The sequence below is a fragment of the Triticum aestivum genome, chromosome 3D (assembly GCF_018294505.1).
Source record: "Triticum aestivum cultivar Chinese Spring chromosome 3D, IWGSC CS RefSeq v2.1, whole genome shotgun sequence".
NCBI lineage: Eukaryota > Viridiplantae > Streptophyta > Magnoliopsida > Poales > Poaceae > Triticum > Triticum aestivum.
Window position 1 is genome coordinate 138,478,073 of NC_057802.1, and position 5,828 is coordinate 138,483,900.

A 5,828-nucleotide genomic window follows, 5' to 3' on the forward strand; every position below is an offset into this window, starting at 1 on the left:
ATGCCCAAGATGCACCATACAGATATCTAATTTTCAGACAAAAGAAAACTTACATAATTAAAAGTTAAATATTTCAGATCTCAGAGAAAGATCAGCAGTTCGTCATAGAGAAGTTAATAGTACATACGTAAATATTGCATTGTACCGCTATGACTTATTAAGTAGCTGAAGTTTCAGAGAGAATAGATCGATCAAATCTCAGAAAAAGACCACCAGTTCGTGATAGGGAAGCTAATAGTAGTATATACGAAAATATTGCATTGTACCGCTATGACTTATTAAGTAGCTGAAGTTTCAGAGAGAATAGATCGATATTGTGAATGCACCTTTCCCGCTGGTGATTGAGTGATATAGTCCAGAAGCTGTTGCTTTTGATTGCTGAATGAGTCCTTAACTTGCTTTAACAAATCTTCCTCCCTTTTTATATCCTCGACAAGCCTTTCCTTCTCCCAGTTCTTCAGTTTAACTTGCTCTTCCATTTCAGTAATACTTCCAGGTGTGTTTGAATCCCCAGAGCTTAAAGCTACAGTAAATTTCACTTCTACATCTTTCCTACAAAGGTCATCTTTATTCATCAAGAAAAAGTGATGACATAAATTTTAATAAAAAAAATCAATACTGTGTATCTTATTAGTGCGAGTGAACAGCTTTGAGTACATAAATCCGGGAGATCAAAAATTTAGAAGTAGATTACTCTTTCGATAATAAATAAAACTTGCAATGTGCCTTTCATAGGGATTATAAATAAATAAGAAGGCAAATTGACTGCAGATACTTAAAAGTTTTGCGTAGTGTATAGCTCTTACTGGAATGAATGTTATTGTTTCATTTTAGCTGGAACACTTGTGGTAAATTGAGCTTGTGAAACATAATCCTGATTTTATTAAATATATGCTTTTACAAGCCGTGAAATGGCTGCACGTGAAAATACGTGGTAATCAGGACAATCTGCAAAACATGTTTTTCTCGATTACGCACCCAAGTGTGTGTCATTTTGCATTAGAAGAAAGTACCAAGATGGCACAAGAGTACAAGCAAGCAAAACTCGACGAAAAGAAAACTAGAACAGGCAAAAACTCAAACACTGTATCATCCATCATCAAAGTTAGATGTAAAGGTATCAATTGCATATTTGTGTACCTATCACCAAGGCAGAATGAACCATTAGGCCTCAATATACCACCATCTAGAGAAACCGCACCATCATTTATGAAGGGAATAGCACGCCGTAGATCAGCTGTAGTCTTATAAACTTGTAAATGAGAAAACAAACTGTAAAACAAAGTCTCCCTAAGACCATGGCCATGGGGTGTGAGACAACTCAAGTATGCCTGGTCCATAAGTATCATATTTACTGCGAAACCAAGAAAACCAGGAGGAGACTCCCCGTTAGGCAACCTTGGTTTACGCAGCATAAGATATCTTTGTGGATCATCAATCACAACTTCTCCAGAAAATGGCCTGCAGAGTGTAATAGTGCACGGTGTTTAAGTGCTCATATGGTCGAGTCCAAGAGAGAATAAGGACATTCAATACTTAGAATGGCACCTTATGTTTTCAAGACAAAACACGGTAAACCTCCCATGCAGCAACTTTCCAATTGAGCCACCCAGTCCATGAATGCCACTTTTCTTATCAATGTTGCCTTCTGTGCCATATGTTTCAAGACTCTTTATGCCATCATAAGTCTTGCAAACGAGACCAAGCATATTGTCTATTCCCAAGTACTCTGAGAGTAGGCTGTCACAAATTTACAGAAACAAAAAGATACCAGCAAACGTAAGCAAACAAACATATCATGTGAAGTAAATTAGCACCAATAGAGGAGCTAAATTCAATTCAAAACAAGGTGAAAATTGACCTGCTTAGATTATCATCATTTGTTTTTCCTAAGGTAGCCACAACACCAAGGATATCTTTCATCATTGGCATTGTTGATATTTTTGCAGAATGACGTTTCTTGAGCTGGCATATAAGCGAAGCTGCTGTCTTGTCCTGATTACATATGCTTTCAATTGTACGCTGTTCAGCTTCTTGAACTGATGTACCATTACTTGAAGCTACAACCTTCTTTCCACGTTTAACTGATAAAAGTTCCAGGTTCAGCATATAAATAGGGGCAACAGATTGAAAAGGTATAAGACAACTGATGTACCATTATTTGCAATTACAGCAGCCTTTCCAGGTGTAACTGACAAGGTTCTGAGGTTTAGCATCTAAATAGGAATAATAAATTAAGAGAAGTATTGAACAACTCTTAACATTTTGTGTATAAAATGACACGTATTACCTACACATTATGATACTAATCTAGCACAGCCACCTATTTTTTTTCCAAACAAATCCACGATCCGATGCAATGCACAGACCGTGGTGCTAACATATTCTAATTTTGAAAATGAGCATGAAATATTGGCTAGTCCTAGACACTACAACGCGGCTGATATTACAACGCTGTAGATGGTAGCGAAGGGGAAGGTCAATCAAGGCATTCCCCAATAACGCCTTGAATCTGCTGGCGTTTTAGGGTGTTTTCCTAAAGCACTGCTTAACTTCTCAACCGAAACCCCAAACTGAGAGAAAAGATTCAACGGTGGCTTTCTATTTTCCGGCCAGGCCTCAACGTCTGCATCATGGCGCATATATACCGGGCGGAAATATTCAATCGCGCGACTGGCCCCTAAGCCCATTAACCAGTAGTTCTGATTTCTGAATCAGCAACCACGTTTCCTCCTTTTATACGGCAATCTCTTGTTCGCTAAGCAGTATGGTACTAAAAGACAGAACCTCGCACAGGTAAAAAATATGCCTGCAACATTCCGACGCACGCAAGACTCGAGCACAGGACCGCCTGCAAACCATTGTAAGCACACTACCACTAGACCAGCGAATATATTGTGATTATGTAACAAAGCATGACCTTTGTGATAAATTATACATATATACATGGACATGCCCCGCAATAGGAAACAGCACAGCGATTGGAGGCGATTTTTGAGAAACCCCCAATCAATCAGGAGGTGTTTTTGAGAATCGCCTCAAAATCTCTACCGGTTACAGGTTTTTTAGTAAACACCTCCAAAACTGCATACAATCCGAGGCGATTTGTAAAAAAGCCTCCAAAGCTGCACACAATCCGAGGTGGTTTGCAAAAACACCTTAAGCTAGAGATGATTTAAGGCGAATTCTCCAAAACACCTCCTTAAGCACAATTTTGAGGCGTTTAGAGAAACACCCTAGCCAATACGCCTTCTTTCAACAGCCGTGTTGTAGTGAATGATAGCTAAGTGCACAAATGTTGTTCAAACCAAATACACACATATAAGTTCATACAAACTTCTGATGTGCGCGGATACAAAATTCCAAGTTCAAACTCGATTCAGATTGTGAGGTGCACTATTCATAGCAAAAAAGAAGTGCATCTCACACAATACAGTGAATTAAAATTCAAAAAATTGCATGGATGTACAACGAGACCCTCATGGTATTACATATTTTTTTAGCCTTTTTGTATGATTGCACATGTGCTTTTAGCACAGCATTTTCAGCCTTTGAAAATAATATTAATTTTGCAGGACATGTGCCCTATAAGTAAGAGTACTGCATATCATCTTATTAGCTTTTTCATGGACAATCCAATTCAGGATTCAGCGCACACAAGGATGGTCATTCAAGTCTGAACATTGTCGATTTCACTTTAAATGATTCCAAACAACAAGATATTGATAACGTGGTTCGGAACAGAGCCACATATGAATATTTGCAAATAAAGTTCCATAAATGACAGAGCTTAACTAGCAAGGACTTAGACAACTTAATGGTTGACTAACACACCACGACATAATTAACATGTTTCATGGTCTGCCAGATGGTATCCACATGCTGCATTCTCAGAGAAGAACAGCGTAACCTAGAGTGCATAAAGCCGGGGTGGCAAACACACAAAATCTTACTTGTCAGGTCGGCAATCGACTCTTCGATAGCATAGATCTCAGACTTGAGGAACGTGATGTTGGCCTCATGGTGGTTGACCTTGAGCCCCAGCTTCTTCAGCTCCTCCTGCATCACCTGCAAAGCAGGTCCACCAACACCAACATGTAGAGCAACGGCCTCACAGCACTGCGCGAAACCCCAAAATGAACCGGGGAAAATGGAGGAGCCCAGAAAGGCACACCTTGGTGTTGAACTCGACAATCTGCACCGTCAGCGGAGCCTCCATGGCGGTGCCGCGGTCTGCAGGCTGAGCCGCCAGCACTAGCAAGTGACCAATCTGCAGAGGAACAGGGAACAAGCGGGGCTTAGAAAAACCCCAAATACGCCCAGTGCTTGCGCGCACGAGCAGCGCGGAAAGATAATTGAGGAGGAATTAGGGTTTTCGCTGGCTGAGAAACGTAGAGGGCAAATAGCGTAGTTAAGCGTGTGCGGAGACGGCGTCCCGGTGCTGGGCGGAGCGCGCGGGAGTCTCTTCTAGGAGGAGGAGAAACCACGGCATTCCTGACGGAGCGTGCGGGGGTCTCTTCCAGGAGAAAGGAAACCCACCTCGGCACCATCGGAGCGTGCGAAACTGAGGCCGCCGGCGATGCGGCGGGGAGGGAGTGAGGCGGCGCAGGCTCGTGGAGGGACGGGCAGATTGAGATCAGCGTGGGAGGGAGAGATTCGCGGAGACAAGTAGGTGCTGCTTGGTTTGGGGAGGAAATGAAGATGGTGAGATTTTGGCCGAGTAGATCTACATCTATCTATCTATGAAAAGAAGTGGAGGAAAAAATATAGAGATAATCAGAAATGATGTATTATATTTTAGTTCTAAATACATTTATTTTTATCTATTTCCGTGATAAGCAATTTCGGACAGAGGAAGTAATAAAAAATTTAGTAGGGAAATGTTATCTTGCTAAGGTCAGTTATTTTGCAATCTCCGAACATCTCCCTCATCGTCGGACGGTCAGCGCGGATTTAAAAGCAAGGGTGGTCGCCACGTCATTTTCTGCAGGAGTTCGCTACATTCACGACCCACACGAACGCTGAGCACCTTTTCTCCCCCTTCCCCTTCTTTCTTTTTCCCTCGCTCTTCTCATTCCTGAACCAAGTCCCATGACCTTGAAGTCCTCATGGTGGTCGTCGACGACTCCTTGTTGTGGCTTCGGATGGCGCTCCTGACGCGACACTGGCCAACGGACCCATCCCCGCCCCCGCCATCCTCGAAAGAGGCGGAGCTGAAGGGTCCGTAAGGAGGCTGAGCGCGGAGGGGGAGGAGCAGCACAGGCGTTGCCGAACTGCCATGGATGGACACGCTTGCGTCCGTTGTACCACTGTGCCTTGCAACACCTGTTGCCCCTGCAAGAGACTGATGCCAGCGCCTCGGCCTTGAGCCGCTGCGCCTAGCCGCTCGTCATGTCCTCCTCCGGCCGCCACATAGAGCACCTGCGCTAGACCCACCACTGCACATGTGGCTCCCGAGCCTCCAACCACGCTCGCCTCGCCCGACCGTGGCCTGCTCATCCCTTGGGGTCTTTTTCCCCTACTTGTTCCCTTCCTTCCCTCTTATTCTTATGTGTTTGTGCTCCTTGTAATTGTGTGTTTACTGTGTTTTCCGTTTACATCAATTCAACAGATTTTTATTGATTTTTATATTTCTAAATGCGAAGAAATTTGTATTATATGTGATCCAACTTTCTGGATGAAATGGGGTTGTTTTATGCCAAATGTCAGCTATGTTGGGCTAAGAGGATGCGCCAACTCATGTAATAACATAGTGGAAACTCCATACTTGTTTTCATGGCTAACTGTGTGTCATTAGGCTGGCCACTTATGTTTTATAACCTTTTCAT

At 42.9% G+C, this 5,828-nt stretch overlaps 1 pseudogene; it reads right to left on the reverse strand.

Annotated features, from left to right (window-relative positions):
* Positions 1-5,196, reverse strand: part of LOC123076202 (protein DEFECTIVE IN MERISTEM SILENCING 3-like) — a 6,917-nt pseudogene extending 1,721 nt beyond the window's left edge.
* Between the last annotated feature and the right edge of the window lie 632 nt (positions 5,197-5,828).